A 13,504-nucleotide genomic window follows, 5' to 3' on the forward strand; every position below is an offset into this window, starting at 1 on the left:
ACCATCACAAGGCATTTATATGATCAAATATGAATGATAATCACTGAAAATTGCAAAAGTAAAGTATTTCTGTATTCTTCCTAGCTAGGGAGTTCAAATTGTATAAACTTAAGATTCCATAAAACCTTGCCTGCCCCTACCCTAAAGGATTAACACAGATTTATTTTCAGGATGCTTTATGATAAATACATCTCTTAGCTGGTTAGTGGAACATTCTTTATTTAAGGATAATGTTAAGACTCTTCCTTCTTCAACTTGGAAACAAGAAGCTTAAAAGGCTAATGACATCACACACACTGGCTGCAAACCACCTGCTAAAGTATAATGTCTTAGTCAACAACCATAAATGAATGTTATCAGATGCTGGGCCTGATTTAATAGGGAGGAATTAGAGGTGCAGAAGACTAATGGCTGAGGGCAGAGGAAGTAATTTACAGAGGTGGGTCTTGTTGATCTTGATTTGTGCCGTACAGGGGAATTTTTGTCCTGTACATATGGCCCTTGCTGTATGTATTATTATTATCAGTCAGGGTTCTCCAAAGAAACAACCAATAGGATGTGAATAGATAGAAATGTAAAGGAATTAGTTCATGAGATCGTGAGAGCTAGCAAGTCCAAAATCTATAGAGCAGGCCAGTAGGCCATAGGCCCAGGGAAGAGCTGCTGATGCCACCTTGAGTCTGAGGGCAGTCTGGAGAAAGAAGGAATGGAGGAAAAATTCCTTCTTCCTTGAGGTACCTCAGTCTTTTTTTTAAGGCCTTCAACTGATTGGATGATGCCTACCCACATTGTGAAGGGTAATCTGCTTATTCAAAGTCTACTGATTTTTTTTTTTTTTTTGCATTTTTCCAAAGCTGGAAACGGGGAGGCAGTTAGACTCCCGCATGTGTCTGACCGGAATCCACCTGGCATGCCCACCAGGGGGCGATGCTCTGCCCATCTGGGACATCGCTCTGTTGCATTCAGAGCCATCTTAGCGCCTGAGGCAGAGGCCACAGAGCCATCCTCAGCGCCCGGGCCATCTTTGCTCCAATGGAGCCTCGGCTGTGGGAGGGTAAGAGAGAGACAGAGGGGAAGGAGAGGGGGAGGGGGTGGAGAAGCAGATGGGCGCTTCTCCTGTGTTCCCTAGCCGGGAATCGAACCCAGGACTCCTGCACACCAGGTCGACGTTCTACCACTGAGCCAACCGGCCAGGGCCCAAAGTCTACTGATTTAAATGTTAATCACATCTTAAAAAATACTTTCACAGCAACAACTAGCCTGGTGTTTGACCAAGCAAATGAGTACCTTGGACTAGATAAATGAAGACATAAAATTAACCACCATAGTCAGCATATTAGAACATGGCCACTCAAACATGATTTATGTCAATTGTGTTTGTCAAGATTTTTGAAGACCTTCCAAAATAATTATGGTAATTTCATTTTAAAGAATTTTATTGCTATAGGTCCTGATTGCATTGTGACTATGACTATATAATGTTATATGGACTTCTTTCCTTCCCTGCTCCCTTTAGCAGAAGGTGGCCGGGTTGATGAACCTTACTTTTAAAAATTAAAAAATAAATTTAGAGGGTTATTCATGTTATGCATTTTAGACATCTTAGGAAATACCAAAAAGTATTTTAAAGTATTTTGAAATCTACCTTAATGCCCTAACTCAGAATTAATTACCTCCTGGAAAAACTAAAAGGGTTGGACATTATTTCAATCACAGAATGGATGACAATGTTTATCTGTCAGAGATGAGGCCTTTCCTGGTGATAACTGCCGCGCCTGATGATTAAGGCGTGGGTGACTAAAGAGGTTTGAGGTGAAGGTCACTGAAGATGAAGAAAACCGGAACTGGAAGTCTAGCATTGTGGGAGGGAATTGAGCAAAGATAATGACATATCTGGGAAGATAACAACCTTGGTCTGGAAGAGATCCCCAGAAACACTGTCCTAAGTGAATTTGGGTGGAGAGCAGGGTGGGAGAGACAACATAAGGCTTCAAGTAGAGCCAGAAGACAGATAATGTAAAGAGCATGAGCTCTGAAGGAGGAAGTAATCAGGGTTAAGCAGAAATGGTAATCCCTACCCTGCAGAGGTATGGTAAAAGGTAAATGAGGCACTACGGACACACTATACAAAGTATGGTATACGGCAGATGCTAATAAATATTAGCTTAAGAGACCGAATATACAAATGGGCAATGACCAAACCATATAGAAAAATAAAACTCTGACCCACAATCTGCAGCAACCAGCCCAGGAAACCAATCCACTATCTATAGTAATCAGCCCAGGAAGCCAGCCTGCTATCTATAAGTCAGACTTGTTGAAAGTCAGTTAGCTATCTCTAGTAACCAGTATAGGAAACCACCAAACAATAACCCCCATAACAGTTGACCCCAAAGGAGAAGGACTTGGTTAATAATTAACAGCTTCCCTAATTTTTGTCTATGCTTCCAACTTAGGACCAACCAGAGCAGGCCAATTATGCAACCCTAATCAATCACATGGGATACCTCCCTTCTAGTTAACCAGCCTACAGCTTCCCCATACCAATAGCTTCAATCAGAGCACCTTTCCTTTCTTTCTCTTCTTTCCACTATGAAGCTTTCCCACTCCTCCTGCAGTCTTTGCCAAAAAGCAAATAATGGTGGATGACTGTCTTGCTATATACTCTGAACAGAGAGCCTTTGATTGTTTCCTCTGATTGGTCATCATTTATTTCCACATGTTCAATTCTTTCATTTATTTATGCTAGCAGTTACTCAATATTTATTGTCCATCTACTATGTGCCAGACTCCATTCTAGGCCTTGAGAGCAATGAAATGACCCGAATGCCAGAGCCTTTGCCTTCAAGCTGATTATGGTTCATGGGAGAAGAAAGATAAATAAACAGGAAGCCAACTGCAGTCTGAAAAGAGTTGTGATAAGGGACAGCTAAGCCAGACTTGGAATCAGGGAACACTTCCTAAGAAAGTGATGTCTCTGTCAACAAATTCAAGGGGTTTGCTGCTTGAGGTGTTCTAGTCAAGAACCAGATGTGGTTGTCCTTGATAATTTTATCTACCTGCAACAAGGAGACAGGGGATTCGCATCCAAAGCACTGTCTCTCTGAAGCAGGGGTCCCTCAAATTTTTACACAGGGGGCCAGTTCACTGTCCCTCAGACCGTTGGAGGGCTGGACTATAAAAAAAACTATTGAACATGGCCTGACCAGGTGGTAGCGCAATGGATAGAGCATTGGACTGGGACGCTGAGGACCCAGGTTCGAGGCCCCGAGGTCACCAGCTTGAGCACGGGTTCATCTGGTTTGAGCAAAGCTCACAAGCTTGGACCCAAGGTCGCTGGCTCGAGCAAGGGGTTGCTCGGTCTGCTGAAGGCCCACAGTCAAGGCACATATGAGAAAGCAATCAATGAATGACTAAGGTGTCGCACGCAACATGCAACGAAAAACTAATGATTGATACTTCTCGTCTCTCCATTCCTGTCCGTCTGTCCCTGTCTATCCCTCTCTCTGACTCTCTCTCTCTGTCTCTGTAAAAAAACAAAAACAAAAATAAAACAAAAAAAAACTATGAACAAATCCCTATGCACACTGCACATATCTTATTTTAAAGTAAAAAAACAAAATGGGAACAAATACAATATTGAAAATAAAGAACAAGTAAATTTAAATCAACAAACTGACCAGTATTTCAATGGGAACTATAGGCCTGCTTTTGGCTAATGAGATGGTCAATGTCCGGTTCCATATTTGTCACTGCTAGCCATAACAAGTGATATGACTTGCTTCCGGAGCTGTGATGCGTGCATCTTGCATCACCAGAAGTAGTACTGTACGTGAGTGACACCGTGCTTTGTGGTGCCGCCACATACTCTCATTGACCACCAATGAAAGAGGTGCCCCTTCCAGAAGTGTGGTGGGGGGCCGGATAAATGGCCTTAGGGGGCCGCATGCAGCCCGTAGGCCATAGTTTGGGGACCCCTGCTCTGAAGGCTTAGCCATTGCTTATGTACATTATTTGGTTAATTAATTACGTGTTTGTAAAGCCACAGCCACACAGCCACCTGGCCCGTGCAGGTTCAAATTTGATTGGGACAGATGGTAATGAAATAACGGAGCCAAGAACTGGTGAGCCATTATGTTGGGCAGATAAAATATATTATGCTCACTTTGTTAAAGATGGTGCTGCCCACGTGGAAGCCCGTCACCCGGGTGATAATATTAGTTGCCCTTCTTGCTTGAGATGGGCGTGATTATGTTAATATATGTTGTGGGAGAGCTTTCGCACCAAAAGGTTTTAAAAGGAAGAGAGATCATGTTGTTCCAGGGGAAGAGTGATTACTTTCTAGGAGAAGCCCATGCTGCAGGAGAGCAGAGAAAGGCCATGAGGAGGAGGCCAGGAGAAGGAGCCAAGATGGCAGAGTGCTGAGGGAAAAGCCAGTTTGTGCAGAGTTTATGCAGAGAGAAGGAGATGGGGAACAGAGGTGAATAAGGCTGGTGAGGTAGAAACCTTTGATTCTAGGAAACTTGGATAAGTCAGTGGCTTTGGGAACCCTGAATGGAAAGGAAAGTGTTTTTCCACTGTGTGTATTTCTTGCCAGTTAGGTGCAAGCTAGGATTAAAGCTAATGGCCCACTAGTTCTTGGCTCCATTGTTTCATTACCGTCTGTCCTAATCTAATGTGAACCTGCATAGGCCAGGCAGCTGTGATAGTGGCCATGGCTACTGGCTTTACACATTACATTTAATCCTAGCCTGCATCCGGCAGGCAAGAAATACACATAGTGTGAAAACACTTCCCTTTCCATTCAGGGCTCCCAAAGCCACTGACTCATCTGAGTATTCCTAGGATCAAAGGCTTCTACCTCACCAGCCTTATTCACCTCTGTTCCCCATCTCCTCTCTGCACAAACTCTGCACAAACTGGCTTCTCCTTCAGCACTCTGCCATCTTGACTGCCTCTCTGCTGCAATGCTAATTTCAGAAACCGGAGAGAGCAATCCCCTGGTCTGCCCCATTTTATAGTGTAGAAATCCAAACCTTTAAGCCAATATACAAATTAGGAAGTCTCTGATACAAAGTCACTTATCTGAGGCATAAATGGGATTCCTCATAAGAGTGCACCCCCCCACATCATGCAACAGTCAAAGGTGTGGGGAAAAGCTTAGTGTTGAGAAGATTTTAGGATTAAAAGGGTGGGAAAGGCTTAGTCTTAAAACTAAGCCTTAGGCTATAAGGACCCTGCCTGCTTACAGCCTGTCCCCCATACCCAATTCAAACTATAAGCGAGCAAACACATACATCATATTTACAAACTTATTTGACCCACAGTGTTGATTTGTTCTTTGTAGTTATCTAAACTTACCCTGTTGGGCTGTCTTCAAGCTTATCAAGTTATAGCTGAGTCTGCAAAATACTGTGCTACTTTTTCACCTTTAGCCAGTATAGCATTTAATCAGATTCACCCAGACCTTGAAACTCTTATCCTATGTAACATCCTGTTGGGCAGATAAAATATATTATGCTCACTTTATTAAAGACGGCGCTGCCCACGTGAGGCCGTCGCCCAGATGATATTAATGTGTGTTGAGAATCCTTGTAGCCTGGGGCTTGGTTTTGGGATTAAGCCTTTCCCACCCTTTTTGATGTGGGGTGGTACAATCCAATCATGCCTCAGAGAAGTGACTGTATTAGAGACTTCCCTATTTTGTATATTGGATTAGAGATTGTGAAGCTACAATATAAAATGGGGACGGAACGAGAGTTTGGGCTCTTGGTTCCTGAGATTATCATTAGAAGAGAGAGCAGAGGAGAGCAGAGAAAGGCCACGTGGAGGAGGCCAGGAGAAGCAGCCAAGATGGTGGAGTGCTGAGTGAGATGCCAGTTTATGTAGAGTTTGTATTTGGGATAAGGAAGGAGATGGGGAACAGAGGTGAATAAGTCTGGTGAGCTAGAAACCTTTGATTCTAGGAAACTCGGATAAGTCAGTGGCTTTGTGAGCACTGAATGTGACTGGGTTTTGGAGCCCAGTGTGTATTTTTACTTGCCCGCCGGGTGCAAGCTAGAATTAAAGATGACAGCCCATCTGCTTTTGGCTCCTTTGTTTCTTTACCAACTGTCCGAATCCAATGCGAACCTGCATGGGACAGGCTGCTGTGATAGTGGCCCTGGCCATGCCTACTGGCTTTACACATCCCCACAGAGATCTAAAAGACCGTATAACCAGGTGGAGAAAATCTTCCAAAGAGAGGAAAGGATTGAGAGAAAGTCCCTGGGTCATAGCATAAACACTGAAGGAAGTGAACACAATAGAATGGCTGGACCTCAGTGTTTGATCCCGAAGTGATGAGACACGAAGGTAGAAAGGCAGACAACGGTCAGATTCCTTCTAAGCCACAGGAAAAAATTCGGTGTTCATGCTTGTTGGGCAGATAAAATGTATTATGCTCACTTTGTTAAAGAGGCCATTGCCCAGGTGGTATTAATGTGTGTTGGGGTGGGCTAAAGGCAGGCAGAATCCTTGTAGCCTGGGGCTTGGTTTTGGGATTAAGCCTTTCCTACCCTTTTTGGTGTAAGGTGGTACAATCCTATCATGCCTCAGAGAAGTGACTTTGTATTAGAGACTTCCCTATTATGTATATTGGATTAAGGGTTTGGATTTCTACACTATAAAATGGGAACGGAGCGGGAGTTTGCTTTTTGGTTCCTGAGATTATCATTAGAAGAGAGAGCAGAGGAGAGCAGAGAAAGGCCACGTGGAGGAGGCCAGGAGAAGCAGCCAAGATGGCGGAGTGCTGAGTGAGATGCCAGTTTGTACAGAGTTTGTATCTGGGATAAGGAAGAAGATGGGGAACTGAGGGAAATAAGGCTGGTGAGCTAGAAACCTTTGATTCTAGGAAACTCGGATAAATCAGTAGCTTTGTGAGCACTGAGTGTGACTGGGTTTTGGAGCCCAGTGTATGTTTTTACTTGCCCGCCGGGTGCAAGGTAGGATTAAAGGCTATGGCCCACCAGTTTTTGGCTCCATGGTTTCTTTACCGACTGTCCGAATCCAATGCGAACCTGCAAGGGCCGGGCTGCTGTGATAGTGGCCCTGGCCCTGCCTCCTGGCTTTACATTTGGCGTAGTCTGTGGCAGGATTCGATACAGATCGGCAAGGAGCCTTTGAGTGGTGGAGTAGAGGACTGGCTAGTGTTAGGGTTCCCCATGGCTGTCCTTTTGGGGATTGTAGGCTGCCTGACTTTTACAGTAATATGTGAGGAAACTGAGAGCTCCATGAAAGAGGCTGCCCAGGACCTGCAAACCGAGCAGTGGAAGAAGCTGGAGCAAATGCCGGAGAAACAGATGCTGACCCTGGAGCTGGAGGAAGCGCTGGAGGAGGAGGCCGACCAGGTTTGCGAGATTCGCCTGGAAATGGAGCAAACGCTGGAGGAGGATTCAGAGGTTTGTGAGTTGCAGCTTGCCCTGGATGTTGCGGAGAGCCAGCAGCGGCAGGAGGCCGGGGCTGAGGCTGAGGCTGAAGCTGAGGCCGGGTCCGGAGCTGCAAGGTCTGTGGAGCAGAAGGCGGCGGCAGACGGAGGCTCGAGCCCGGCAGCCGGAGCTGGTGTTTTCAGTCCCTCTTTGGAGGATGAGGAGAATCGGACTGGAGTTGCAATCCGCAGTCTCCAGAAGGTGAAAGCGCAGCTGGAAGGAGCACCTACTTCGGCCCTGGTAGGTCTGCGATTTTGGGAAATATGGCTGGACATGCTTTCCGGAGCAGAGATGGAAATGCTGACTGCCATTGCCACGTGCCCCTCTTTGGGACAGTGTGAGACCTGCCAGGACGGCAGGAATGAGGGGGGTGGCTGATGACCCACGTGCGTGGACTGATTTCCTGGACTACGACCGGAGTGGGCATTGGCTCCTTTGTTGGATGGACTTACGGATTATGGATTTTGGACAATGTAAAATACCCTGATGGGGGTGGGGGGTGGCTTTGCTGGAAGCACTCCCCTACCCCGGGAAGCTTTTCCCGTGGCTAGAAAGAAGACCGAGGACATTTTGCGCTTTGGGCTAAGTGCTCAGAGACTGGTGAAATGTACCTTTGTAATTGTTGAAACTGTATGATTTTTGCTGTTGTAATCTGTGTAATGTTCTAATTTCCTTGCACAGGAATGCTGGTGATGTAAATTGTGGGTAGTAAAGTGAGCATAGGGGTGGATTGTTGGGCAGATAAAATGTATTATGCTCACTTTGTTAAAGAGGCCGTTGCCCAGGTGGTATTAATGTGTGTTGGGGTGGGCTAAAGGCAGGCAGAATCCTTGTAGCCTGGGGCTTGGTTTTGAGATTAAGCCTTTCCTACCCTTTTTGGTGTAAGGTGGTACAATCCTATCATGCCTCAGAGAAGTGACTTTGTATTAGAGACTTCCCTATTATGTATATTGGATTAAGGGTTTGAATTTCTACACTATAAAATGGGAACGGAGCGGGAGTTTGCTTCTTGGTTCCTGAGATTATCATTAGAAGAGAGAGCAGAGGAGAGCAGAGAAAGGCCACGTGGAGGAGGCCAGGAGAAGCAGCCAAGATGGTGGAGTGCTGAGTGAGATGCCAGTTTGTACAGAGTTTGTATCTGGGATAAGGAAGAAGATGGGGAACTGAGGGAAATAAGGCTGGTGAGCTAGAAACCTTTGATTCTAGGAAACTCGGATAAATCAGTAGCTTTGTGAGCACTGAGTGTGACTGGGTTTTGGAGCCCAGTGTATGTTTTTACTTGCCCGCCGGGTGCAAGGTAGGATTAAAGGCTATGGCCCACCAGTTTTTGGCTCCATGGTTTCTTTACCGACTGTCCGAATCCAATGCGAACCTGCATGGGCCGGGCTGCTGTGATAGTGGCCCTGGCCCTGACTTCTGGCTTTACAATGCTGAAGCCAACTAGTAATGATCAAATGTCCATTTTGGAAACGTCACTCAGGCTCTATGTGGAGTGAAACGTGGAGGACAAACCTGGAAGCAGGGAGGCAAGTAAGGAGGCTAACTAATGATGGTGGCTGGGAGAGAAGAAAGGAGCATGAGTTGGAGAGCTGATTTAGTGGTTCTTGACCAGAATGGCATAGCCAGAGGTTGGTAGACTGAGAAAGGGGCAAAGAAGCTTGGACAGCTGAGGAAGGAAGTAAAAGCAATTGCTAAGAAAATGAAAAACAGGACTCTTGCTGGTAGCTTAGTGGATGGAGTATCGGCTGGGTGTGTGGACATTCCAGGTTCAATTCCAGGTTAGAGTACACAGGAGAAGCAACCATCTGCTTCTTCTCCCCTATTTCCCTCTTCCCCTGCTACAGCCAGTGGCTCAATTGATTCCAGTGTGGCCCTGGGCACTGAGGATAGCTCCACTGGAATGCATCAGCCTCAGGTGATGCAAAAATAGCTCACTACTCTAAGCACTGGCCCCAGATGGAGTTGCCGGGTGGATCCTGGTCTGAGTGCATGCAGGAGTCTGCCTCACCATCTCCCCTCCTCTTACCTAAACAAAACAAAAAATGAAAATCATGACAGAGGGCTGGAGGAAAAGAGATGAATTTGGATAGAGATGGAAAGTTTGATGTGTTTCTCTGAAAGTAGGTGGTAGTATAAGTCTGGAGCTCAAGAGAAAGTGATGGGTAGAGAGGAAGATCTGGGAGTCACAGCTGGTCATCAAAGCCATTTCTGGTCACCCAGGGATGGCTAAGCTCACCTGGGGACAGGGCTGAATTAGAGAAATGAGAAAAAGATGTTCTTAAGGCCCAACAAGAGCATCAGTCTTTGCTAGAGAAATTATCTGCACTGGAGAAGAAGGTAATTTGTGGTGTTGAGTTGTTGGCAAAAAGCCAAGGAACAAGAGAAACTTCTTGAAGAATCTGAAGGGAAGAACACTAGGAACAGAAGTCTGGGAAGCGCCCCGTCTAACTGGAAAAAGGAAGAGACGCACTCACAGGCATACCATGAAAGAGCAGGCAGGGAGGTAGGAGAAAACCCAAGAAGTTGTTGTAACATAGAAACCAAATATTGCTGTTGTTTTAGGAAAGGGAGTAGCCAGCAAACAGAGAACAAAGCCTGTATCTTATTCCCAACCGATTCCTCCTTCTTTCCTTCCCCTCCCAGTGAAAGATGGCCCCGGGACATTGGGAGGGAACTTATTCTCCCAAGACTAGTGGAACTGGTCTTGCCTTGCCCCATAGTGTTACCCAAACTGCATCAGTGAAGTGCTTATGTTTGGTACCAGTCACGAAGTAAAACTGGATGGTGAAAGAGTAGGAAAAACATGCAAAGTCTTCCCCCAAATCATCTAAGGGTTTTACCAATATCTCGGTGAGGTGCAACTGGGAAGTTAGTTCAGAGACTACAGCGAGCATTATTCTAGTTCAGTGTGTGTACATTATATAGGTAGCTGTTCAGTTCAAAAGCTCTGGCTATTGAGTGCCTGCCACACAGCAGGTGGAAACTGAAGTCAAATTTCCTCTCTTCAGTATCCAGTGAGTACAAAAGAGACTACAGGAAGGATAATGATCCATATTTCAAGATCCCCCAGCTCCTTAAAGCCTCACACAGGTATCCCTCCAAGTCCTCACAAGTCTCTCTCCTTCTCTCAATCTCTCTCTCCCTGTTCTCCCTCCTCCCCCTCTTCCCTCCTTCCCTCTCAGTCCTTTTTCTCCTCCATCTCCTCCTCCTTCTCTTCTCTCTTCCTCACTCCCACCCCCAACAACCTACAGCTCTGGGCCACCACCTGGCATCCCGGTGAATCTACAGATCACCTGTCTCCCTTCCTCTCTGGCTGTGGTGTCCTTGGTAACGAGGCTGCTTTCTTCACTTTGCATTTCTTTAAAGACACTGAGCACAGCCAGGGCTCAACCTGGAGAAGGTCCTTCTCTCTGGCCTGTGCACCCACAACCCTGGCAGCCCCTTTCTCCAGGGACCTGGTCCCTAAGAACTCTCCGAGAACCGAGTGTGCTAGTGCGCTAGCGCGCCCTCCATGTGGCAGCATCTTCACACGCCTGCGAGTCAGCCGGTCCTGGTGTCTTAGGACAGAATCTAGGAGCACAGAAACTGGGACGCCAGGGCAGGGTGCACAGAAACTTGACTTTCACTGTGAGAATATACATACATATATATATATATATATATATATATTTCTGATAGTGTTACCATATAAAGAAAGAATGAGGGTAATATGCTTGATTTTTAAAAAATGAAATCTAAATGAAAAGTTTTCCACAGACAGAACTAGCTGCAAAGCTGTGAGCAATGCAAGGAGCCCAGTTCTGTCAGGCTGTGCCCACACACTGCATTGTCACCCTCTTGTTTCAGGGGCTCTGTCCTGACACTAGGCGGGGTGCCAGGGCCCTCACACCCCTGCGTGCGTTTCTCCCTACGCAGGGGCTGGGGCTAAGGTCGTGAGCTCTGCAGGGAGCCCACATCTGCAGGGGCTTGGCCGCTCAGGGAGCTGGAGAAGCCACAGCGCGATTTTCCCACGCCGGCGCCCTGTGCGGGAGCACGCACCTCCCCAGACCTCTGACTTGACCACACCTTCTGTTCGTGCTCTTGTCCTGGTGGCCTGGAAAATGTGGTGGGCCCGCCCATCCTGAGTTGCGTCTGGCATTACATAGCAGACAAAAGGAGGCGGAACCTGATCCTGAGAAGAAGCGCCCCGTGTGGGTGCTCTGGGTGAGGTCCCTGCATCACTGCGCGTCCTTCTCCCACGACGGCTGGTGCCGGTGCCAGCTGTATTCCAAGGTTCATACAGCTGAAATAAGGCGGGAAGTGGGTGAATCACTGATGGATTGATTGATCCATCTAATCTCTCATGCACGCAATAAATTTTTTTTTTCCAAGCGCTTTTTAAGCACTTGGGAGGAATCCGTGAACAATGATCCCTGCTCTCACAGACCTGGGGTGAGGGGTGGCTGGAGAGAAAATAATTAACTTGTAAGATCATGTATTGTTATTTAGCTGTAAGGAATCGAAACCACCTCCTCCTACACACTATTAAAAGCAAAATTTCTTTGATAAATTGCTTTCCAGCATGAACAAGGGAACCAGCCAGTGGCCAAGGGCTGCTGAAACAGGGCGGCTGGGCTGTGAGGGAACACAACGCCTGCATAAGCAGATTTTTTGAATTCATGAAACAGCACCTATCGTAATCATTGGAGAATTTCCTAAGTGCTCTTCCCCTTGTTTAGCAGCTAATGTGTGAGAAGTAGGAAATAACGGCAGTTTCATTCCATAGGGTCATAAAAACACTTTTGTCCTTTTATTTACTTTTTTTTTTTAATTTTTTAATTTATTTATTTTTAGAGAGGAGAGAGAGAAGGAGAGAGAGGAGAGAGAGACAGAGAGAGAGAAGGGGGGAGGAGCTAGAAGCATCAACTCCCATATGTGTCTTGACCAGGCAAGCCCAGGGTTTCGAACCGGCGACCTCAGCATTTTCAGGTCGACGCTTTATCCACTGTGCCACCACAGGTCAGGCTCCTTTTATTTACTTTTACAGTCAGTTCCTGGTAGGATGGTTCAGATGCCTGATGTGGTGACCCTTAGTCAGAAGGAAAAGCACACATCTGAAAGTCAAGTGATAGGAATACACGAATGACCTAAATGGGAATAACAAGGCTGAAGGCCTGGACAGTAGTACCCAAAACGTCCAGTTAACAGGGAAATGTGAAACAATGACAAAAAGGATCAACAGCGGAGCAGCAGAGGACAAGATCGACTCCAAGCAAGTCCTTGCCAAGTCATTTTTTTAACCTGCAAAGCAGATTAGTTTGCTCTGTGCTTAGTGTGAGGACATTTTTTTAAATATAACTTGGCACTACCTGCTCATTTAAGTGGCACCCTATGCAAGGACCATATTCACACCATGATTTACCTATGCACAGGGTCAAGTTCAGAAAAATTTCTATCAAAACTACCAAGTCCTACCAAATTCAGTACCCTGTTTTGTAACAAATACTTTGTAAAGCCCCTTTACTTACCTTGAGATGAAATTTATAGATAATATGACCTACCTATGTACATAACTGCACAAACTATATATAGATACAGAAATAGCTATCACTATAAAGTCTGTTGATGCCTCCCAGCCAAAGATCCTCAGGAACACTTGTGGTTGAACAAGTTTGATGTATTGCTCATTGCAAGGAGGGAAAACACACACCAGGGGAAATGTGGTAGAAAGGACTTCAGGATTTATGTTTGTGTTAGGCGATTTTGGGGAGGATTTGGGGTGCTTTGCTTTTGACTGGATGCTGTCAAGAAGTGGGAATTGCTCTATAATTGGGTATTTTAATAAATGTTGTCCAGGATGGCAGACTAGAGCAGGGCTAAAGCTAACATTGTAAGGACCATTCGCCAAGATGAGGAGGTGGTTACATATTTCTGTGGTTTGATCCGTGTTCACATTTTGTCTGTGTTCAGACATGATTACGAAGAGTTCTTGTTTTTTATCTGGATCCATCAAGCTCAGAGTGGCCTTGCCTGATACTGGTGTTCTGTGAAATTGTTTA

Source organism: Saccopteryx leptura, chromosome 8 (assembly GCF_036850995.1).
Source record: "Saccopteryx leptura isolate mSacLep1 chromosome 8, mSacLep1_pri_phased_curated, whole genome shotgun sequence".
Taxonomy (NCBI): Eukaryota; Metazoa; Chordata; class Mammalia; order Chiroptera; family Emballonuridae; genus Saccopteryx; species Saccopteryx leptura.